General features: G+C 46.2%; 1 long non-coding RNA gene across 1 annotated transcript; it reads right to left on the bottom strand.

The window, feature by feature from the left end:
- Positions 1-17,085: 17,085 nt before the first annotated feature.
- On the bottom strand, positions 17,086-25,367 carry LOC115079951. Its single transcript, XR_003853460.1, has 3 exons — positions 25,191-25,367; positions 19,039-19,110; positions 17,086-17,166 (listed from the first exon to the last, which is right to left on the bottom strand). It is a non-coding gene; the product is annotated as an uncharacterized LOC115079951 (long non-coding RNA).
- Positions 25,368-25,660: the final 293 nt, after the last annotated feature.

Genomic DNA, 25,660 nt, shown 5'->3' with positions numbered 1-25,660 from the left:
ACTGGAAATTATCATAACTACAATTTCTGTAAGCAGATGACATTTTGTTATACATACAAGGCACTCAAAACCAATCTTTGATGCATTTGGGAGAAATGTCTGGACTTTAAAGCCAGTCACTTAACCAGGAAAGTAGGGAGCACAATCCCACTGAGGGAAAACTTCACTCGTCACAGCAGCTAAACTTAGCTGCTCAAGACAGAGGTGGTGGACACGGAGATGCTCCTAGGGTTGGGGGTTGGACATAGCTGCCCAGCCACAAAAAGCAGACTTAAGTCTAGGTGGATAAAGGTTAATTTTCAATTGCAACTTTGAGCAGCTGAACTTGACCTTAAGATGGTTGGTTTTTAGTTTGGGACACCAGTGCTTACTTATTTTGGGAAGCGGATGAAAAACCCTAGCCTCTGTGGTTTTTTTTCTGTTTCACTTGGTTTATTCTATTTATTTATTTGCAAAAATGTATAGTCGGCCCTATTACCAGATAATCTGTTTCAAATAAACAAAACAAACTACAACAACATGAAAAACAATGGGAAAAAAAGCAAAATAAAAAAAACAAATGAAATGAGAAAAATTAGCAGTAATTGCACACCCCCTAAAAAGGCTTTTTGAAAATTGTCCATTTCCATGCAGATAGCTGTACCCACATTGTTCCTCAATGCACTTACTTTTACCTGCATTGTGCAGAGGCATTCCCAGGAGTGGACTTAGGTCGGGGGGGAGCAACAGTGCACATAGCTTTGCATTTTCAAAAATATACATGCTTTCCTCAGTAAAAGTACTGGCAGAAAAAGCAGGTGCAAATGCTTTTTGCAAACAAAGGGGGTCATTTATCAAAGGCTTATCGCACGCAATACAGCATATCGCGTGCGATAAGCCTTTATCACATGCAAAAAGGGCCTTTTCGCATGCGATATCATGCAAATTAGGGGGAGGGGAGGAGTTGGGGAGAGAAGGGGGCGGAGACAGCAGTGTCTTCGCTGCCGGCAGTAGCGCGCCGAATAGCACCACCTTTCATGGTTGCACTATTCGGTGCAAAAGCTGGCAGCCAGCACACCGCCGTGGCGCGAAGACTGAGGGCTTTTGCAGGCCTCCCCCGCCCCCGGTTTTCGCAGGATTCATCATTCTGCGAAGAATGATGAATCCTGGCCAAAGTCTTCTGAAAGTGGAGGTCTAATACATTTTCATTCCTATTTGTGACAGTTTTCTGTGGTCCAACTCCAAGCCCTTCCTCAGTGAACGTTGAATAGAAGTATTTGTCAAGTAATTCCACTTTCCCCCTTGCCAGGCTTTACATATTCCCCCTTTTAGAATCCCACTTTTGCACTTCTTCTTGTCACTAATACATCTACAAAAAGAATTTGTCTTCCTGTTTACTATATTAGCTGTTTTTCTTCTTTCTGTACCTTCACTCTCCTGACTACTTTCCCAGCCTCTTGGAAGGTCGGCTGGATCTAGTGTCCAGCCGGCCACAGTAATATGGGCCCAGGCATGCTCGGAGAGCAAGCCCGGGTCCGCGGTGGGTAGTCGAGAGGGGGGGGGGGTAGGCTGGGGGGAGTCAGTTTTAGGTCAGGCTGAGCTGTGTTAGGGCAGAGAGGGGGGGGGAGGAGAAGCTATGGGGGGGGAGTGGCTAGGCTCCGGGCTAGGCGGCCTGGGATTGGGCATAGTCAGGGAGCTGGTGTGTGCTGGCTGGCCGTTATAGGCCAGCCAGCATGAGGTCAGCAGCCGGTAGGAGGGGGGCTCTGGCGCAGCGCGTCGCTGGCTCAGTCGCTCGTTACCGTCTGGGCAGCCGGCTGGTCTTTTTTTTTTTTCATTTCCGGAGGGCGTTTCGGGATCCGCTGTCATTCGCATGCGGCGATGTAGGGCGGCCTGGTTTCGCGCAGACCGGATTCACCTGGCTTGGAGACGCGGCGGGAGAGCGGTGGTGTCTTCACGCGGCGTCAATCGGGGAGGAATTTGGGTGTTCGGTCAAAGGAGGTGCAGTGGTCGGCTGGAAAAGAGGGCGTGCTGTGCCGGGATGGAGTCCGAAGAAGCGGCTTGTGTGCCTGGGGATGCTGTTGAGGCAGCAGGAGCGGAGCTGGGGCAGAGGCAAGGCGCCACCGAGTCCGAGCAGGTGAGTGCGGCCTGTGCTGCTGTGGTTAGTGGGGGATACCGAGGGCAGTCCAGGCCCTATGCTGCTGTGACCTATTCGGGCGCTGGAGGGGGGGGGGCTGAGGGGTGGGAGGACCTTGGGCCTGCTGTGACAGCACGTGGGGCGGGGAGGGTCCTGCGGGTCTCTCGCTCGAGGTCACGTGCGTGTGGTGGGAGGTATGGGGTGGAGATGGGTGACTCTGAGCATGGTCTAGGGGGGTGGGGAGCGGGGCACAGGGCTGTTGTGTTGGCGGGGGAGGCGGCTGGTGGGGAGGTAGGGGGTGGTCCGGTGACTGTTGGGGGGGCTCAGATGGGTCCTCTGGTATTGTGGTGGCTGGCTTCGAGGCGGGGTCGGGCCCGGAGGTGCTGTTCCCGGCGGCGCCGTCGCGGAGGTGGAAGAGGCAGGAGATACAGCAAGGCTGGTCTGGGTCTGATCCTTCGCAGGGCCCAGGCAGTCGGTCCCTGGCACATTGGCAGGAGGAGAGGCAATCCCCGGCTTGCGAGGCCTTGGCCTCGGAGCATGGGAGGTCCCAGGGGGGAAGGCGTGGATGGAGGGAGGCTGCTCTGCCTTTGTAGGCTGCATCTGGGGTTGGCTTGGCCTTCCCTGCGCCAGGAAGGTTTCCTCCTTCGGGCAGGGGCCCCGGCGAGAGTCAGTTCCCGGGGGGGTCTCTGGGCCCGGATAGCAGGGTGCAGGAGGCGGAGGGTCCTGCTGCGGGTGATTGGTGTGGGCCGGAAAGGGGGGGCTGGGTTTGGAGTTCGTCGGCAACCCTGGATTAGGGGGCGGCCGGGGTGCGGGGCTATTCTCCAGAGACGGTGTCTCCTTCTGCGCCTGCTTTTGTCTCCTTGCAGGCGGAGTGGGCAACGGGGTCCTGGGAGGAGCCGAGCTCATCGCGTCACGAGGAGTGGAGGAATGCAGCAGCCACAGCTGAGCTGCGGGCGCCGGTGGCTCGAGCGGAGGTCTCAGGTGTGGCAGCGGCGGTAAGGAGAGGCCCCCGCAGGGTGAGTTTGTCTTTTTTCCTAGGGCCGATGAAAGGGGGGGTTGGGAGTGCCTGACTTGATTGTGGACGAGGGGGGAGATGCCATGGGGGATGTTCCGGACCGGGGAGTTGGGGAAATTGGGGGCAAGGACACTGTGACGGTTAAGGCCAAGAAAGTAGTGCGCAAGAAGTCCAAGTCAAAGAAGAAGCGGGCGCGGTCCAGTTCGTTGGAGTCTACTTCTTCATCATATTCCTCATCTTGTACTTCATCTGACTCAGTAGCGTTGTCTGTCCCGGGTACCAAGGTCAAGGAGGCCAATAGGAGTACTCCAGCATTGGTTGCTCTAACTGAACTATGAGAGGAGGTGCCGAGATCCCTTTGCAGGAAGATTTGTTGCCGGAAATTCATCGATATCTTTCAGCTGTTGGAGGGACGAAGAGGGAAGAGACATGAGAAGAAGAAGCGCAGGAAAAGTGACCGCTTTCCTGAACTCAGCTGAAGGTGGCCTGGAACATTCACAATTGGATGCGGTCCTTTTTGCATTTAGCCAGCGTCATCGTACATCAGGACCTGACGCAGTATGGCCCCTTGTTAGCGTACGCAGATTCAATTCTGGCTGCGACCAAGATGTATGAGGGTTGGTCGTGGTTGAACCACGATGAGCGATTTCGGGACCACATAGAGGAAAACAAGTTCATGTCCTGGGGCACTCAGGATGTGGGACTTTGGTTGACTCAGATGTCCTCCAAGGTGCATGCGGGCGGTCTTGGATCTGGGGCATCTCAGGGGGCTGGGCTTAGTCGGTCTTTTCAGCAGGGGTTCCCTGCAAGTGGCGCGGGCAAGGCAGGGCCGGTGGTTAGTGACGTCTATTGGCGGTTCAATAGATCCACGTGTATCTTCCCCGACTGCAAGTTTCGGCACGCGTGTGTCTCTTGTGGAGCAGGCCACCCCACCTCTCAGTGTGTCAAGCGATAGAGCATTGGACCCAGTGCTGCTCCCGGACCCAAGGGCCCGGGTAAGTGAGGTAGCAGTTAGGGCGGCTACTCCCATCAGGATAGTAGCGCTGCTTCCATGGTTGCGGAGTTACCCGGTGGGAGGGGCGGCTTCGCTACTATTGAAGGGTTTTACTGTAGGTTTTCTTATCCCGTGTTCGGGGCGGGGTCTGGTGGGGGGTGAGGTAAATTGTCCATCGGTAAAACGGTTACTCAAGGTGGTGGGTGACAAGTTGCAGTCCGAGATTGTCTTGGGTCAGATTGCAGGTCCGTTCGAGTCTCCTCTGTTTCCATATCTGGTGCTGTCCCCGTTGGCGGTCGTCCTAAAAAGGGAGGTGGGGACGTACCGGCTGATACATAACCTTTCGTTCCCGGAGGGTGCTTCCATGAACGACTGCATTCCCAGGGAGTTGTGTGTTGTTCGGTATGCCTCATCTGATTCCGCTGTACGCACGGTCAGGTGGTGTGGTCCGGGTGCATTGATGGCCAAGGCGGACATTGAGTCTGCGTTTCAGTTGTTGCCAGTGCACCCGGAGAGCTTTGGCCTGCTGGGTTTTCGATTCAACCAGGCATTTTACTTTGATAAATGTATGCTGATAAGCTGTTCTATCGCATGCACATATTTTGAGGCATTTAATTCTTTTCTACACTGGGTAGTGGGGAGTCTTTCCGGGTCGCCAAACATTGTGCATTACCTGGATGATTTTTTGTTCGTCGGTAATGCGGGTGCTGACGATTGAGTTGTTTTCAGGAGGTCTCTGGTGAATTTGGGATTACATTGGCGGCCGGCAAGATGGAAGGTCCGTGTACAAAGTTGGTCTTCCTGGGTATCGAGGTAGATTCAGTCGCAATGGAGTCGCGCTTACCAGCAGACAAGGTGAATCGGTTGCAGGATTTGGTGCAGAGGGCACTGGGTCGGTCCAAGCTGTCCCTCCTGGAGTTGCAATTCTTGGTGGGCAGCCTTAATTTTGCATGCCGGGTAATCCCTATGGGAAGGGTATTTCTGCGGAGGTTGTCAATGGCCATGTCCGGCGTTCGGAGGAGCCATCATTGGATTTGGGTGACCACTCTGCTTCATGAGGATTTGCATGTCTGGGACAAGTTTTTAGTTGACTTCAATGGGTCGGCGTTTTGCAATCTGATCCCATGTCCAATCACGACTTGGACCTGTTCACGGATGCGGCTGGGGCAGTGGGTTTTGGTGCTTATTTTCAGGGATCGTGGTATGCAGCGGGTTGTCCGGAAGAGTGGGTGGTATCTGGTGTCACAAAAAACATTATGTTTTTGGAATTGTTTCCGATCATAGTGGCATTACATATCTGGGGTCCACGGTTGCGGGGTAAGAGGATCGTGTTTTGGTGTGACAACATGGGCATGGTGGAGGTGATCAACAAGAGGGCAGCAAAGTGCCTTTTGGTATCTGAACTGTTGCGGGAGTTGATTATGCATTGTATGTCGTTGAATGTGACCATATGGGCCCGTCATGTGCCGGGCATTGCTAATGGCGTGGCCGATTCTCTTTCTCGTTGCAAGTGGGAGTTGTTCCGAGAGCTTCCCTTGGAGGCAGAACCCTGCGGAGCTTCGGTGCCATCTTTCCTTTGGAGATTTGGTTCCCCGAAGCCTGGAAACTGCTGTGGGCTTCATTAGCCACCTCCATGTGGGCAAGTTAGTGGGCGGTGCACGTAAAGTGGTAGAATTCTTGGCTTCAGCGGGGTGGGTGGATGTCTTACTATTGCATTTTATTGAGCACGCCAGGTTGAAGGGTTGCTCTAAGGCAATGGTGAGCAGGCAGCTATTCAGGTTTTCTTTCTTCATGCGCGCCCACGGTTGGGGTTTTCCGATGGGGCGGTTCCTGGTTCGACGGCTGTTGGTCAGGTGGGCCAGGGAGGCAGGGCGGAGTGTTGACAAGCGCCTACCAATCGCACATGATATTTTGCTGCTGCTATGGGACTCTCTGCAGGGCATTTGCTCTTCGCTGTATGAAACGGTTCTTTTTCGGGCGGTGTTTGTTTTCACCTTCTTCAGTGCTTTCAGGGTCAGTGAACTTGTTGCCCGGTCGGCGATCGCTTTTGAAAATGACCCCCTAAATTTGAAGGGTTGGGGTGGGTTGTATTTTTTCGGCGAAAATTGCCGGAAAAAAAAAAAGATCCATTGGAAAATGAAGTTTTTCATGGGTCACCCGACCTGTAGCCCGACCCAGCATCAGAAAACGAAGCCCATCTCTAATGGGTATTAGGGGTGGCACTGCAGCATTACGTGGCAAAGAGAATGATAAGAGTGTGTATAAGTCAACATAACTATCTCATGTGTTACACTGTTGCTTTTTTTTTGCTATCCATAACATATGGAGCTATGTTGCTATATGGTTTTCTAATGCAAAGGATTTGTTTTCCTTGAACGTATTCAGGGGAAGGGACATTTGTTTCACATCACTCCTTCCCTCAGAAGTGACTTAGGGTGGATTAAAGAGGAGAAGAATATGAAGCCTGGAAAGGCATAAGGAAGAGGAGGTTGCCATTTCTCTAACCACCCTCACGTGTTCAGGATGCTGTCACCTGCTCTGTACTTCTGCACTGACCCTATGACACCCGCGAGCCACTACCAGCATCTTCTTCATCCATTAAACGTCCAGCCCTTCATTCCCTCTTCTAACCCACAGTGACCTGATGAGTTAGAAATGTGTGCAGCCTAGACTAGCATTTCAGTGGCAAACAAGTAAAAAAATGTTTATAGCCGCAGATTGTCCAGAGCCCAGAAATCCAGGAATGTGACTGTCTTTGTGTGCTCCTTCGCTGTCTCTTTTTCTCCCCTATCCTTTCTCTCCTCCCTTTTTTTTCTCTTCTCTCACTTCCAGTTTTTTTCTTCTTTCTCCTTCTATTCTTTCTGCAAAATAATTAAATAACCCATTGCTTCCAGTTAATCGCAGATGTGCAAAGGGAGCAGAATGAATAGCAAGGCACCACTGGCTTCTGTAATTGTCTCCCTTAATTACAGTGGATGCAGTGCCATAGGGCCTGAAACCTCTCTTTTGGTGCAAGGGTTACCTACCTTGTCACAAGCCATTGCTATGAATCTGGGGAGCAGATGTCTTACCCATAAATCTTTTTCTTTTTTTTTGTTTATCTGACTCATTTAGGATTTCTAGAGCAAGATGATTTCTCAGTGGATTGACCAAGCAAATATGAACAGCCGGTGTTTGGTTCTTGACTTTTTTTTTCGTATGAAGCTCTTTTTTCATTTTAGCAGCTTACTGTCAAAACACTGCATTCTATACAAACCCATGTTCTCTTCAGTAATCTTATGATGAAACCATTTTTATATTTTGATTCATTTCAGAAGTTGTTAAAAATGTTGAATGCAGGGATTTGCTGAAGATCAAAGCTTTGAAGTGTTGGGGATTTGAGCAGAGTGTGTGCAAATAGAAATAGAAAAACCCAGGCGCACATAGTAAAACCCTTACTCACCCAGATGGCAACAACTTTCATTTCAGACATTACTCAGGCATCAAGACTGTAGAAGAAAAGTCAAGGATCTGTGTAGGTAGTGATGGGATTCAATTTGCTGGCAGAAGACAGGAGAAAATAAAAAACAAGTAACTGTAGATCAGTATAAACTGTTTGTTTGGTTCTCTCTGGGCCAGGAATGATTTCCTGTAGGCATTTACATAACCTATTGACTTGGGCCTTCCTGACATTGTAGCCACTGAGTCCTGTTAAAAATGGAAACCAGAATACTGCTACTGCTTATCATTGCACTAGTAGACGAACACAGCAGTGAAAAAAATACACATAAGAGATTTCCTGCTCTGCTGAGCTTACAAACTAGACAAGTAAGAGGCTTCAAAAAGTTTATTATAGAAAAGAATTCCTAAAACCAACAGGAAGGCTATCATCAAGGAGAGCTAGGCTTCAAGATTTCAAAGCATCCTCAAAAACTTGGATTTGAATAAACCGTATGAGAGACCATGATGTGGCAACGCAGGAAAGTCATTTCAAGGAATACGGTATGTGACACCCCCCGGAATTCTGCAGGAATAGCTACCAAGGGAGCCTGCAGCACCTTAGGAAAAAAACATCACAACATCATCCAGATTCCCAGCAACTGTAATGGGTAAGAATAGACTGGACATTCAGAAATGAAGGGACAGATTTTGGTGATGCTAAAGAGAAAGAAATTGAACATTTTAGCAGCATTGGTTATGCGTGCAGAGGAGAAAGGAGTGAAAGATAATTTCAAGTTTGCAGGCTGAAAGGACTGGAAGGATGACCTTTCGCAGAGACAGAAAAAGGGGTAAGGAAGGAAATGAGTTTGGGAGGAAAGATAAGAAGTTCTATCTTGGCCAAGTTAAATTTAAGTCAGTGAGTACAGAAAATACAATTAAAAAAATCTAAAATATTGGTATCTCACCTTCTTCATGCAGGAAGAATATCTCTAGTCCATTTGTGGAAAGTGTATCACCTCAAATGGAATTTTGGCACAATATGGTATGGGATATTGTAACATTAGAGCGGATTACATTTGCTTCAAAGGGTAGATTATAGGACTATGAATGTGTATGGGGCAGATACTGGGAATTGTGGAAATCTAACTTGTAGTCTGAATGAATATCAGAAGCTCTTTGATTATGAAGAATAGATATTATAGGATGTAAGTTTATTTATTTTTAATTTTTTTAAACCGCTTGTAACAAATGAATTGGTGTTACGGGACCGGGCCGTGCCCCAGTCCCTCCACTCACCTCGGGGCCAGCCCGGCCCGTGCGACGCTCTCTGCAGCCCCCTGGGCCTGTTCTGCTGCCTGCCGCGGCGTCTCCACCGCGAGGGAGACGCCGCCGACTCCCATCGCTGGCCCCGCCCCCCAGGCGCACGCACGCGCGGGGACTCCTCTCTTAAAGGGGCCAGCGAGGGAAAACCAAGGACTGCCGGCAGATGATGTCAGACGCTGCAGGATATATCACCCTGCAGCTCAGTGAAGATCTTCGCCTTGCAACAAGGTTCTGGTCTCTGGTTTGTTGTTGCTGCGTTCCTGGATTGCCCTTCGTTCCGACCCGGCTTGTCTCCTGACTCCTCTCCGCTTCATCCTTGGTTCTGATTCTTCATCCCGCTTCTGCTCTGCTCTCCTTGCTGGATTGATTCTTCTGGACTCTGACCTCTGGATTGGCTTTGGACCGCTCTCTGGACACCGACCCCTGGACTGGCTTTGGACCGCTCTCTGGACACCGACCCCTGGACTGGCTGCGGACCGCTCTTTGGACTCAGACTCCTGGACCGGTTTTTGGATTTTCTTCAACTTCTCTACAGAGACTACCTACGACCTGCTGGAGGCGCCAGCCGTCTGGAACCTACGACCTGCAGGAGGCGCCTGCATCCAGACCATCTTCAAGCCTTCAGGGAGTCTCCTAAGTCCCAGCGGCCGTGTCCCTACGGGCTCCTCCTGGGGGGACTCTGGCTTCCAGGGTGAATCTCCAAAAGTCCCAGTGGCTGGACTCCTAAGGGCTCCTCCCGGGGGAGTGCCGGTCTCCAGGGTGAAGATTCTTCAATCACCAGGGTCCAACATCGTCCGTCCTCCCATTGGGTATCGAGTCCTTGGTCGCATAGGACTCCACCATAGTCCAGTATCTCAGCTTGCTCCGAGTCTCCGAACCGCCTCCTGGTTGGGATACTTGCTGTGGACCTCTACAGCACTCCATCCTCTGTCCCAACCGGCCCAAGGGTCGACAAACATAACAGTTTGCAAGGCCATGGACCCGGCGGACCTTGCAGGCTTGAAGGCCATTCCCGGTATAGCCCAGAGGCTACAACAACAGCAAACATGCCTCGATACCTTGACGTCAACGGTTCAAGCCTTAGCCGACCACGTCGGTGGAGCCACTGCTGCCAGTTCTACGCTGTCCGGAGCTGGTCCCTCCATTTCAGTTACCATTCCTGTCCAGATGCCAGCACCTTCATGATTCTCAGGAGACGCAGAACGCTGTCGAGGATTCCTGCACCAGTGCTACATTCGGTTCGACCTTCTCCCACTTCAGTTTCCTACTGACAGAGACAAGACCAGCTACATTATTTCTCTACTGGATGGGAAACCTTTGGCCTTGGCCTCCAATCTCCTGGAACGCCAGGATTCCCGCCTGAATAATCTGGTCCACTTTGTTTCTGCTTTTCGGCAGGTCTTTGATGTGGCCGCCCATAAACCCACGGCTGCCTCCGAGTTGCTCCAGCTGCGACAGGGCAATCGGCCCCTAGCGGAACATGCCATGGAGTTTCAGACTCTCGCTGCAGAGTTAAATTGGGGAAGTGACAGCTTACATGGTATTTTCCTGGAGAGTCTCTCCCCGAGATTACAAGATGAACTGGCCGTCCGCGATTTTCCTGATGATCTGAATGAACTTATTGACTTGGCCGGCAGGGTGGACCACCATATCCAGCGTTGCTTCCGAGAGAGGAGGGCGGTTCATAGACCTGCCGCTTCTGGACCCGCTCCATCCCCCCAGGGAAGTTCCCAGCTAGCCTCCTCTGGAACCCAAGACGTTGAACCCATGCAGGTGGGTCGAGGACTTCTCTCCCAACAAGAAAAAAGGAGATGTCGCTCACTGGGCCTTTGCCTATATTGCGGTGGAAGAGGCCACTTCCTTGCCCAGTGTAGTGAGCGCCCGGGAAACGCTCGGACCTAGGAAATAATGGGGAGCTTCCCCTAGGTCATACCACTACTGACTCCCCGTGCTTCGTCCCGGTGACCTTGCTTCTGCCAGGGGGAGAGTTTGAGACTCAAGCCTTAATTGACTCGGGCGCAGGAGAAAACTTCATCCTTCAGGAGTTAGCTCAGCAACTCCAGATTGGGGTACGACCCCAAACTCCCCTGCTTCGCATTTCCTCCATCCAGGGAGGACTTCTTCCAGGAACCATTTCTACGCGCACCCAACCGCTCACCTTACATACTGGCGTGCTGCACCAGGAGGAGATTTCCTTCCTCATTCTGGAGAAATCTGTGCATCCTATCATTCTAGGAATACCCTGGCTTCGAAAACACTCACCTGTCATTGTTTGGGACTCCCTCCAGGTGGCTTCCTGGGGGCCCGACCTGCTTTTGCTCCTGCCTGACTAAGGTGCTTCGAGCCCATGTGCTGCTCTTGACGACTCCCTTGGCGCTGCCTCCGCACTATCAGGAGTTCCATGATGTCTTCTCCAAGGAGAAAGCTGAGATTCTCCTCAAACATCGCCCATTCGATTGTGCGATAAACCTTTTGCCCGGTACTACACCCCAACGAGGTCGGGTATATCCCTTATCTCTTCCTGAGACTCAAGCTATGTCTGCATACATTCGGGAGAACTTGGAACGAGGGTTCATTCGGCCATCTATGTCCCCGGCAGGAGCCAGCTTTTTCTTCGTGGCCAAGAAAGATGGGTCACTCCACCCCTGCATAGACTACCGTAGTTTAAACAGCATTACCCGCCGTGATCGGTACCCTCTGCCTCTGATACCGGAACTCCTGGACAGGCTACAAGGGGCCAAGGTATTTACTAAGCTGGATCTCCGTGGGGCTTATAACCTGGTGCGGATCCGTGTTAAAAGCAGTAATGAAAACTAACTTGGAGTAAAAGTCAATGACCTTGCCCGTGGAGAGGTCACTGAAGATTTTGGCAAGTGCGATCACCATAAAATGTGGAGAGTATGAGTCAGATTAGAATGGATACAGAATTACTCAAATGCAAGAATGTCAAGGTAGCCCAAGTGAATGAACAGAGTGTTCAAGTAGTTTGGATGTGAAAGCAAAGAGGGAGCAGGTAGGGTTCAGTGAAGGTTTATGAGGCATGGTGTGATTAAAACAATAAGGCTTAACAAATATTTATGTTTGGTGTTCACTGTGGAAGTGCCTGGAGCAGGACCATATAAAACAAACACAAATAAGATTAGAAATGAGGGAATGCTCAATCAATTTTCAGAACAGTGTGTTCGTGAGGAGCTAACTAAACTTAAAGGGCTTAAATTTCAGTCTCTGTATGGTTCGGATAGTTAGCAGAGTTAACCAGATAACTTATCCAGTTAACTTTGATCCTCCTTGAAATGCTTCCTGCCTGCCCCCAACTTATCCAGTTAAGTTGCTGAAAATAGAGGTTTTGCCATATAGCCAGATAACTTTAACTGACTAGCTTTTGAATATGGCTAGTTAGGTCTAAAGTTATTTAGCCTTGTGTGACCAGATACCTAGCTACTTAACTGGATATCTTCATTTATTTATTAAAATATTTATTATCCGCCTATATCAGACAAAATGTGCTAGATGAATGATCAAAAGATATCCAGTTAAGTGGCACTCCTTTGCAAAAAAACAAAAATCAGAAACAACTTATTTGCCAACCTCCCAGCCTGATTTCCATTCCACCAAAACAAATGTTAAAACCCCTATGTGAGAACGAGTGGTGATTCCCACAGGCCTGGAGATAAACCTAGACTAACTCCAGCCTTTCTTAAAACAATCTGTAGTCATAGCTTCAATCATTTACACAACAGTAGACCACTTTTCCCTTCAGACAGTGTACTCTCTTTCTACTCACAGTTTGTATTGCTTCATCTTAGCTCAGTGTTTGAACAGTGTTATGTGCAGGAGCTGTCTTCCTCCTGGAGGCCTGGGCCTGGTCTGATATTCCCACCTGTATCCCAGCTCTTATTCCCCAGTCTTTGGTTTTGCCCTCTGAGCCCCATCTGCCCCACAGGATCCTGCCCATGGAGCATACTCTCCTTAAGGCATTTAGGTGGACCAGGCTAAAGTCTGCTGGAAAAGTGGCTTAATATTGCAATTAGACCCCTCTTTTGAAAATTATCATCCTATTGCTCATTTGCCGATTATGGCAAAAGATTTTGAGGAAGTAGTAGCTTCCCAGATTTCCTATTCTGTGGAAAGATTGGGTGGTTTATTGGCTAATCAATCTGGATTTAGACCAGATTATAATACAGAGGGTGTTTTGCTAACTTTATTGGATGATATTTTACTGTATTGGATTGTGGGTAAAACAGGGATATTGGTGCAGTTAAATCAATCTAGAGCCTTTGACTTGGTGGGTTTTAAAATATTGATTGGTAGATGTTGGCAAGTAAAGTCATTGACTGCTGACTTCTTACATGATAGATTTCAAATGATTCAAATAGGAGAGGAATATTCCATGTTGTAGGAAGTTCTGTGTGAGTACCATAGGGGTCCTGTTTGTCCTCTTTACTTTTTACTATCCTTATGTGGCCCCTGTCTGATATAGGCGGAAGATTTATTCCAAGAGCTGGGGATTAAAGGGTATGTATGTGATACTGATGATATTCAGTTTTTGATGCCAGTAGATACCAGATAGGGACTTAGGGGAAGTCCAAAGCAATAGGTCGATCAAACTGTTGTTTAGACAGAGAAGAGGGATAGCTGCAAGGTAGCCATCTAGTATTAACAAATCAAAAACTGAGATATTAGGCGTAGCAGCAGGTTTTTGAGAGTTTGCAGGTCATACCTTACAACAAATGATAGGGGGTACCGATTTCATCCAAAGTTAGGGGCTTGGGAGAGGTTATGGGTGCAAACTACTCTATGGAAGCCTTTGTGAGTCAGAGATAAGAATGCCCATTTACAGCTTAAGAACATTTGGAAACTGAAGCCTTTTTTGGATAATGTTGTAATTAAGATTCTGGTATTAGCCGAGGTGATTGGAATGTTAGACTATTGCAACAAGTTGTTAGTGGGGTTACTGGGTTGCTTGATAAAGTTACAACCCATTCAAAACAGTGCAGTGAAGCTGGTATGTGGGAAATCTAGGAAAGATAGGATGTCTCCTTTGTTGGCCACGCTATATTGGTTTCTGGTTGCTGAAAAGGTGAACTTTAAGATATTAGCAATGACCTCCCTCTGTGTCTGTTTGAATGGTCTGTGGCATCTCTCGTCAAATTTATCATGGCGTCTGCTGGGACAAATACTTAGAGCATCTCAGGGAGCACACCTGGAATTCTCATATGGATGGAAATTTAGATCTAGTAGGAGCTCCAAAAGTGCCCTTACTACAGCAGCCCCTCTGGCCTAGAATAGTCTCCCAGGGTTAGTTAGAAATGAATTGAATTATATGAAATTCCATAAATTACGTAAGGCCCATTTGTTTCCTTTCCAGATTTCAGAGGAGAGAGTTGGCTAACTTGATGTAGAGTTGACTTTTGATGCTGTGGAAAGTTTAGGATTAGGCCCTGGGGAGCAGTAGATTCTTGGGGGTGTGGCAGTGGCAGTTGGCACTGGCAGAGTGCTACCTTCTTAGCAGGGGTGATTGGGCTATTTGGTCTGTATATGTACTTTTGTACAGCTGATAACTGGTTTTATGTTGGATTTTATAATGTATGTTAAATTTGTAAACTGTTTTTATTGTAAATTTTAATGGTTATACGGTATATATGTTTTTTTTAAATAAACTTGCCATATAGACAGGTGGAGGTCAATTTTAAAAGCATAGCATGTGCAAACATGGTCACATAAACGTGCAAGTGTGCAACATGGATTTTAAAAAGCCGTGAAGTACACACATATATACCCGTGCACGTGTCAAAAATAAGAGGGTAGAAAAGGGGCCAGATGAGGAGAAATTCTGTAGATCTCAAGTTATAGGGCTTACAGGACAGGGTGAGGGTCTGAGTCAGCTGCAAAAAGTGTGCAGAATCAAGAACCAGAGGGGTCTTGAAGACCTCAATATTAACGAGGCAAACTGGTGGTCTAATTGGAAAAAGTAAGTTGTCCCTTGTGCAAGAATTTTTTAAAATCGGCCTAATACACCTGTAAAAGCCATCAAAGTCCTAGGAAAGACATGCAAAGTACGTTTTTCTTAGCAATCACTTAAGATTAGGCACATATTTATGCGCATGAGGTGTACTTTTAAACATACATGTGCAAGTGCATGCACAATTTAAAATTGTAGCATATCTTCGCTCACGTGCTAAGAAGAGCATGTATAGCTACATGTGCGCTCATTTGAAAATTGTGAGCCTGATAAAAATTGTGAGTTATCCATCTGAATGTCTTTGAATATGGACCTCATAGTTTTTGCTTGGATTATTGCCCCAGGGATGTAGAATCTGTGCTAATTTGCGGGTATTTTTTTCCCCATGGAAATAGCACAAGTAGATTTGAAAATGTCTATGCACATTATTTTCTGTCCCCGACATAAACAGATCACTGGGAATGCTTCTGGAGAAATTACAAGAATTGTAGAACAATTCATACAATTATATCTGCATTGCAGTGTGTATATATGTGTGTGTGTGTGGGGGGGGGGGGGGGTAATTTTCAAACAGGCCATTTCTGCAGATAAAATGCTGTTCTGTCCACAGCAAAAACTTTGCATATTATCCTCCCCAACAAAACTTAATAACACAAACATATTAGGGGCAATTTTCACTAAGTCAGTGTCAAGATATTTTTGTACCCTTGGACTTCACATCTACTTTGGGTTCGACTGGGTATAGCTGTGAAGAAACTATGTATGCATATAAATATGTGAAAAATTCAATATATGATGGAACTTTAATCCTCGACCCATCCCCACCTTCTGAAATGCCTTCACGTTTCAAACCTTTTGATCTGGTTAATTCCTTAGTTAGATGGCCAGATGTATTTATTTATTTATTTAGGAACTTTTATATACCGACATTCAAATGAATATCACATCAGTTTACAAATAACTGGGGGTGTATAACCTTAAAAGAGAGAGAGGAAAAATAAAGTTACATATAACAGGGATATCAAAGGAACGTGGGGAGAGAGAGAAAAATAAAAGGTCAGGATGACCTAGGAGGACAATAATACGAAAGAGAAGGTGAAACAAAAAACTATATTACAGATGCTATGAGGTCCGGGTGAGGTGAGGATTAAGTATAGGCTTGTTTGAACTGCCAAATTTTTAACTTTTTTTTGAAAGTCATTGTGCAATGAGATCATTTTGAAAATTACTCTCCTTGCATGCAACCATTCTTTAATATATAAGAAAGCACATGGAACAGTATATAAAATAATTGTACATGCAAATGATATACTGTTACTAAGTCCAATAATATAGGCTGGTGTGAATGTGACTATTTTTAATATTATGTGCATTGGGACATAAATTAACACCATGCTGTTAGGATTACCATCATGAGTAATTGCCTTTTCCAAAGCATAGAATAAAATAATCCTCTAAAGATATAAGCATAAGAATGGGATGATTTATCACCAGCTGTAAAAAATGCCTTTTTAGGACATTTTGATGTAACGTTTAAATAAACACATAAGATCATTCCTTGCTAAAACGGTTTGCAGTTTATGTACTATAAAGTCAAATTCCCTATTGTTTTTCAACTTCGATGAGTTTTCTTTTTGATGGTTGATAAACTGAAATTATGATTACATTATAAAATGAACAGGTTACTTTTCTTGGAACTTTTGTAACCAACACTTTTGTAACCAAGACCAAATCCCTAGTTAACCTCTTCATTGTTTTTTAAGCAACCAGCGTTACTAGTTATCTAAGTGAATGAGGAAGGTATCACACTATTGGAAGCTCAATTGCTTATTCCATCAGAGGCAGGGAATCTGCTGGTAAGATCCAAGGTGCAGGGAGAAGTCCCCAGGTAGGTGCTATTGAAGACTCGTGGCACTATAACCCTAGAAAAGCCTGCTCTGAGTTAGCTGGAAGTCCAAAGTAACAAAACAATAAGGCAAGAAAACCTTATTGAGCCTGTGCAGGTCAGAATACCATTGCAAATAAGGAGCAAGAATTTAAATCACACGTCTGTCTTTCAGGCCCCACACAGTCCCATTTGCATACTCATTGAAATAGCTAGTCACCCTGCTCCACAAGAAAATCCCAGCATTCACATACACGGGGGAAAAAAAAAAAAAAAAAGCTATTACAGTCACAACACTAAACAGCAATATGCAGGACAAGACAAAGGACTAACCTGAAATTTCTGTTCTCCAACCTTTCCTCATCACGATCCTATCTAATGAGGGATTCCATTCACTTAACAGGAAAATGAGATTTGCTGGTCATGTACTCAGAGATTCTGGCGGCAAAAGGCTCTGGAAGGCAGAAGAAAGAAGAAAGCAGAGAGCAGTCTAAGACGATGACATTAAAAAAAACTGTGAAGGTCTGGAAATATTAGTGAAACAGAGGAAAATGAATATAGAGAGAGCTAATACACCCTAGTTGCCGATCTTTGTATCAAAGATGGCACTTGATGATGATGCAGAAAGGTAGATGAAGCCAAAGTATATATACGAAAGAACAAAGACTAATGAGATAAATTGTTCTATGAAAGCAATATTATCAGTTCAAATGTTTTTATCAGGTTTAGGTTTATTAGGTTTATAGACCACCTAACACAGAGTGGTCTAGGCGGTTAACAATGAAACACGCATAAAATAATTGACAATAAAAAGAAAACAAATTACATTAAAAAGCATAAAAGAATAGCAAATTAAAATACTGTTTCAAATTATAAAATTCAAAAATAGGCAGATTTAAACAAATGGGTCTTGAGAAGACATTTGGACTTTTTTATTGTAAGAATAATGAACAAAGAGCAAGCAAAGTACAGAGCTTCAAGTATATAAACAATGTTGTAAATATACTATGTAATATCATTCAAACTAAACATTATGAATATAGATACATATTTAAACGTTTATGCAAGAACACATCTGGAATATTTAGTACATCTAAATTATGACACTGAAAAGTAATGGTCTATCAACTTCCACATTGCCAGAGCCAACTGCCCATCCGATATTGTCTGAGTGCAGCTTCTTTTTCATATTTGTAATAGAGACAAACAGTGTGCCATCAAAATGAAACGTTTAAATTAGTAGCTGTTTTCAAATTACACAATGCCATCTTGATAGCTATAGAAAGTAGGAAGTCCAACAATTTCTATTGTGAAGGAGGCAATAATGGAAAAACTGCAGGTGATTTAATATATGTCAGGGGATTGGAAATATTCAACATTCAGGATATCATGTCCCAGACATTATACTAAACTGACTAGTAATTGAACAATAAAATTAAAGATGTGAAAAGGTAGCTGTAGGTGAACCACAGGACCAACATAATAGCAATGCTATCAACAGTTCCATGTATGTCGTAGTCAATGAATTGAATCTGACATGCACATTGTAGCTCGTTTGTTAATGTACAAGGATGAGATTTTCTTCATTTTGCATTGTTTGGGCTTATTTCAGTGAATTCCTGAATACTGACTGTAAAGTTGACATGGTGAAAGTGCCATGCCCTTGAAATAGATTGCCTCTTTTATGGATTGATTCATCCTAAATAATCCTTTTTGCTAATGCACCTTCTAATGTATCTTCCATGCTCTCCTGCACACTTTCATCTGAGATCATGTCATTCCTCTTCATTTTCAGAATTATTCAATAATACCATATTTCAAATGCCTGCATTTTCTTTATGACCCCTTTACTCTCAGCCCTTGTTTTACTTCTGCATCCTAAGAGTGAGTTTTACATACCCAGCGTTCTTAGTTTTACATCTAACATCTTCCCAAGGTACTCCATACAGTTTCAAATTTCACATTTTTCTTTCTCAATTCCATTTATTTCCATTAAATAATGTCTTATCTTCTGTGAGTCAGTTACCTAGATAGTTATATATTTAATTTATCCTATTTCATTGTTTCAGCAAATATTTCTAAAATGCACGTGATCCTCACAAACATCAAAAGTTAAATGCAGGTTACAAGCGTATTTAAGTTACAATATAATCAGAAGGAGAGAACAGATGTGTGTGGGAAGGGGAAACAACTACATCTGAATATTTCCCAAACAGTAGAGTCATGCATCTCATATTGGCATACATATATATTCTAAGGGGTACATTTTCAGTAGGGTTCCTAATTATAAATACAGTGTTCTATGTTTATTTCATGCTGTGTTTACCTTATTGCTAGGTATCCTCCCTATACTATGAAATCAGTGTACACCGGTATGATGTTCCACAAATATCGGTATCTAAAAATAAATAAATAAATAAATAAATAGTTCAGTTTTCAGTTTATATGTTCTGTTCCCAGTGCCCCTCCCCAACATACTGTGGGGTAGATTTTCAAAAACGGCACGTTGGCGTACTTTTGTTGGCGCTCCAGGCGCCAACAAAAGTACGCGGGATTTTAGTAGATACGCGCGTAGCCGCTAAAATCCTGGATCGGCGCACACAAGGCTACCGATTTCGTGTAGCCGGCACGCGCCGAGCCGCGCAGCCTACCTCCGTTCCCTCCAAGGCCGCTCCGAAATCGGAGCGGCCTCGGAGGGAATTCGCTAACGCCCTCCCCTCACCTTCCCCTCCCTTCCTCTACCTAACCCACCCCCCCGGCCCTGTCTAAACCCCCCCCCCTACCTTTGTTGGGGTATTTACGCCTCCCAGAGGGAGAAGTAAATCCCCGCGCGCCAGCGGGCCGCTGGCGCGCCTAGATGCAACCCGGAGGCGGTTCTGGAGGGCGCAGCCACGCCCCCGGACCACCCCGGGCTGAAACCACGCCCCCGCGCCCGCCCCCGAAACGCCGCGTCCCGCCCCGAAAACGGCGCGCCGCTCGGCCCCGCCCCCGACACGCCCCCAACACACCCCCCTCGGAAAACCCCGGGACTTACGCGAGTCCCGGGGCTCTGCGCGCGCCGGTAGGCCTATTGAACATAGGCCTACCGGCGAGCAGGGCTCTTAAAATCCGCCCCTGTATGTTCTGAAATTCACATCTTTCTTTGTAATCCACCATGTGCCTTTCCTAGGAAAAGGCTAAATATCAAATGAAAATAAATAAGGGGTAGATTTTCCAAAAGCGTGCACACCACCTGGCGCGCACACATGAACGTGCAATTTTATAACATACTCGTGCTGGCATGTTAGAAAATTCCAGGTTGGCACACGCAAGGGGGGATATAATTTTGCAAATACATGCGGCGACACTTCAGGGCCTTCCCCAGTTCCCAACCCCCTACCCTAACCTCCCTTCCCTGCCCTCCCCCTATCCCTATCCTAGCTACCACTAATTTTTGTATTTTACCTTTTGTTCCTGCAAAGGAACAGGAGCAAGTTGCACGCGCCGGCACAGCGGCAAATGGCCACTATATAGGGCGCATCTAGCCCCGCCCCGCCCAGAAAATGGCCCCCGGCCTGCCCCTTTCAAGAAGGCCCGCACTAATGCGCGTACCGGCCTTTACGCATGTGACCGGGCCTTTTTGAAAATAGGCTCGGTGCACACTAGGCCCAGCCACGCGCGTAAAGGCCAGATTTTACACGAAGGCCTTTTTAAAATCCACCCTTAAATGAATAGCTACAAAGATTTACAGATACCTTTTAGCCTGCCCAAAACATGAAGATTTTGAAACACAAGCAGGCTAATTTTGAAAGTAATGCGCATGCACCCATAAACGTTCCTATCGATGAGTGAGAGAGAGATGCTGAAATTTTAAATTGTGCTTTTAAGTACGCGTGTATCATTTAAAGTACTCTTCCCATGGTTATTTTGGCTAGGGCTTTAGCGGCTTTTATGTGTGTCTGCAGGCAGATTTTAAAACATACTCCTGTGAGGGAAAAAACAATTTTTCCAAGTAGTCCACCAGTTTGCCCAGTTCATATCGAGGTCTTCCAGACACTGTGCTAAATGGCCTAAAACTCTGGATCTCCAGACTTGCTCCTCATCAGGATCAGAAGTAAAGTTATGTGGATAACAAGCAGATGCACGCCATGGTCAGCCTTTTTAAAATGTGGATTTATGAAAGTAAATCTTGGCCCCGCCCCACAACACTGATGCCCCACCCATGCCCTGCCCCTTTTCAACCCCATTCTTCTTGATGCGCGTATGGGTATGTATGCGCGTACTTCGCAGCTTCTTAAAATGTGCGTTGCTTGTGCGAGGCCTGCATACACGTGTATCTGGCCATTTTTGCATGAGCAATGCTTTGAAAATTGACCTGAAGGTACCTATGTACTTTGTGTTTGAATATCGGGTTATTAAGCTGCTAAGAGTACATGCATGCCCTTAACATGCTTTCAAACAATGGCATAAGTTAGGAATTTTAATAGCAAGTTACTTGAGTTCTTTCTGGAAAGTAAACATACCTATGTAGTTTCAAAACACATCCCTGGTGCACAAGCCCCCACCCCTATCCCAGAATGTCTCTTTTCTAATCATCCAAAGACAGCTAAAAATCTCTACACACTGGCTTTTTAGTGAGAGAGCTAACAATCAAATACAGCTCCCTAGGTTGCCTGAGTGAAGACACTCTCCTTGAAATATAATATTCACTTTTCATTTTCTTCACATCAGCTCTATAGAGTTTGAATTCAACAAGATAACTCTGTTTATTCTTTCAGATTTATTCTTATACCATCTACGTTCCAATTTACAAACTGCTTTCTATTTATTATTCAACTCAAACTTATACCAAGGACATTTTCTTGTATGAGCGGCAACTAACACCTCGCGTTCTGGAGCAAGTTGCTCATAAATTTACTTTAGTTTTACAAACCATTGCATTACTAAATCATCCATATTAAATGATAAAAAGTATCTATGAAGCTGTACTTTAAAACAAGCAGGGGCAACCGTATAATTTTTTGACTGTTATTCCATCAGAGATAGTCTACACTTATTTTCCCACAAATTAGATGATGGTTAGACCACAGTATCGGTACTACCTCATTGACCCTGCCACCTTATAGGTTATCTGCATAAGCAAAAGGCTTGTGTCTTGGGTCCCTCAGGATACAAACTTATTTTCTTCCATGTTATTCCTAAACCACTCATCATAATTAAGCTCTGCCCAACTCTCATAAACTTGTGCACCTCCAGGTTCATATCTGCATATGCAAGTAAAGCCCCATGCTGTGATGGATCATGATGCCCCACCACGCTGGCCAAAAGAAGAAAACACCTAATTCCATTCAGTATCATCCGTGGGACACTTTTCTGAGTATGCGTGAAATGCTCCTTCTTCTTACCCTCCCTTCTACGCTCCTCCTCCTCTCCGACAACCTAAACATATCAATATAGCTACACTTCCTAACCTTGTTCCTGAAAGAATGTGACATAACTTCCCTGAGCTCTGACAAAGCAACCCAAACTGGTGCCCCTTATCCCCTGCATCGCCAGCATTAACTGATGCATGAGGCCTCTCCCTGAAGGAAGAACTAGAAGAGGAAGAAGAAGACGAAGAACCAGATGTGGACAAACTTGAAGAATAGCCCCCTCCCCCCTGGCTTCCATCGTAGATAATGCCTGGAAGTATCTTGTCACTTCTTCCCACCAGACCCAACTGCTTTTCCACCCTGAACCAGTTCTTGAACCCATTCATCACCAGCCCCCACCACAATCACAGATGTATCATCAGTTCTCAACTCTTACACCAACTGTGAGGTAGCGACCACAGCCTCCCCCTCCCTTACATCCCCTATCCCAGTAGCAGATTCACCTGGCTCCCATACTGGCTGTGGAACCTGCACAGTGCCACCTTGTGAGACCTGCACCACATCTGCCCTGCTCATCTGGGACCTCCACTGAGCGCCACTCAATTGCCTCTCAATTCCTCCTGCCAAGATGTCCCTGGTGCATCAGCATGGTCAAGAGCCCCTTGGCACTGTGATTCAACCTGAAAAGGAGATTTAGGACCAGCAGACAGCAGACTACCTGCAGGATGTAGTGAATCTTCCTCAATCCCTGTATATTATAATAAGCCCCATAAGAGTGGCCAAAAGGAATGAATCACTCCCCCAAAACTTCAGAAGGCAGCTGCTATGATCAATAATCATGACCAAGACCCCCCCCCCCCCCAACCCAACTGCCCTACAATAGGCTGTAAATCCATGTCAGATACCCCTAGCCATTGCCAACCCTGAGAACTAGGAACCCAGAAAGGTACCATTCCCATAACCCTTATAGCTCCCTCACCGAATACAGAATAAAGAGACCATAAAGTAGAAATAGAAATGTACAGACAAAAATTGAACTGGACATTGTAAAAAGCCAGATTCTATTTACAGTGCAGCAATGCAAAAACAGAAACCACCATTCCTCATAAAATATCAAATAGTAAAATCAAGAAATATAAAATATCAACCATAATCGTAACACCATGTTAATAACGAAAATAAATATTTCAAGACAGATGAAGAATAAACATCCAATATTTAAAAACTAATTTACATTTTTTTTTTAATTTCCTAAACACCAGTAAAATATTTCAACACAACAATTACATGAAACACCCAATAATTAAAACTAATAAGGATTTTAAAAAATCCCACTCTCCATACCTGGGGATTAGTGGTAGAGGGAGGGCATATAAACTTTTTCCTTTCTCTCTCCCTTTTATGCACAGCCACTTTCTTTCTCTCATACATACTCATGCTTCCTCTCTCAGATCCACATACTCCTTCTCTCCCACACGCGCACACACACACACACACACACACACATACACTGTCTCACACACACTCACACGCTGTCTCACACACATACATATGCTGTCTCACACACACACACACACACACACACATACTGTCTCATATTCACACACATTTATGCTGGCTCACGCACATGGGCTTCACCTGTTCTTTTCTTCCAATTGCTCCCCTGGGAGCTTTGGGCTCGTCTCTTCACTTTGTTCTCTATTGGGTCGGGATCACAAGGTGGCCTCCACTCCACTCGAGCTGCTGCTGAGTGCTGTCCCCTGGCAGTCCAAAGCCTCTTTTCTACTTAGGCCATTGGCAGATGGATGGGGTCCACAGAGCGGACCATGGCCTCCCTACTTCTGCTCTTTCCTTTACTTCTCATCCCCTTACCGCACCACCTCGGCTCTTCCTTCCCATTCCTTCACTATCTTTCCTCTTTCCCCCACTTTTCACCCCTTCTCTCCCTCCAGAGTCTCTTCCCTCCCTCCCCTTCTCACATTGCCTCAGTTCTTCCCCCATTTCTGTCCCTCTAGAGATTCTTCTCCTTCTCACCCCTCACTATCTAAGCTGATTCGCCTTTCTCACCTTATTTCCTCATGACCCAGTTTTTCTCCCCTTTCCCCCTATCCCTCCCTCCCCATCCTTTGCACTTTCCTCCCCTTCCTATGCTTTCATCACTTTCTTCCTCCCCCCTCCCTATGCTTTTCCCCCCACCTTCTCATCCAGTGACTCCCAGACTCTTCCTCCTCCCTCTCCAAGTGCTGAGACTCCTTAGCGCAGTTTATATAGTCAGGCTTCTCCCTCATCCCGCACAAGCTGGCAGCAGGAGCAGCATTTGAACGACATCATCTACTTTGCAGAGCCAGTCTCATGGTAGGAGCTGTAAAATCTTGCTGCTCCTCTCGCAAGACCGACCCCCGCAGCAGCAGGAGATGACATCACTTAAATGCTGCCACTGCTCCTACTGTTGGCTCGCGCAGATGATGTGCTTTTTTTCCCCTCTACACCGAATCAGCAGGGCTTTGTCAAGCCTCTTATCCATCCCACGTGGTTTTTTTTTACTACGGTTGCCCACAGTGTGATGTCCTCCGGGTGGCCCCACAGCCTCCACTCCATTTTGGCTACTCTTGGACCCAGGGTGCCGCCTCCTCAGAGCCGCCGCCCTTTGCAAGTGCATGGCTTGCACAGTTTGTTGCGCTGGCCCTGGTCTCAAGACTCAGACACCCCACTCCGCATTTGCAAATTCACTACGGTCACTGCTGCCTTACTGAGTGCAGCACCCGACCACCTCTCTGACTGCAGAATTTGGCTGACTCTGACTTTCCGCACCACCAGGCTTAGTCCCAGTGGACCACACACACCATACTTTTCTGCTGCCTTCCAATCATGGTAAAACCAAAAAGAAAAAAAAATGCTGCCTGCTTTCCCAGCCAAAAAGCGGTAATGCCTAAACCAGTGTTGCCAGGTTTTCATGAAAGAACAAGCGCCTTTTTTCCATAAAAACAAGCCCAAAAAAAGCCTAAAACACGTGAGATTGACAAAGGGGCCGAATTATTTGCATGTTTCTCCATTTTAGCATGTTGCATTTTAGCGTCTGCATGATGTGCACGAATTTCGCATTTACAAAATTTGCACATAGCCTTACTCTCATTGCTGACAACAGACTGAATTCATGCTTTTAGTTCACATTCCTTTTCTCAAGCTTTGCAGTATCTTTTACAATACTTAGCCCAGTTCCTTATTTTAGCCATAGTGGATCAAAACCATTTAGTAGAGTAGCAGGCAATGACAGAAACAGCAAGTATGGACAGGCTTTCTTACAAAGGTGATGTTCTGCAAGGAGAAGAAAAGAGAAAAAAAAATTAGATGAAATCAAAAGTGGTGTAGAACAAATAAAAAAAAACCCCCAAACCCACACACTCATTCCCCCCTCCCCACCCCCTCTAAGCACATTCCTGGCCCTCACACACTCATTCCCCCTCCCCTCACATCCCTGGCCCCCACACACTCATTCCCTTCTCCCTGCACATCCCTGGCCCCCACATGCTCATTCCCTTCTCCCTGCACATCTCTGGCCCCCACACATTCATTTTCCCCTCCCTGCACATCTCTGAC

This window comes from Rhinatrema bivittatum, chromosome 1 (genome assembly GCF_901001135.1).
Source record: "Rhinatrema bivittatum chromosome 1, aRhiBiv1.1, whole genome shotgun sequence".
NCBI classification, from domain to species: domain Eukaryota; kingdom Metazoa; phylum Chordata; class Amphibia; order Gymnophiona; family Rhinatrematidae; genus Rhinatrema; species Rhinatrema bivittatum.
This window is presented reverse-complemented; position numbering and strand designations above follow the sequence as displayed.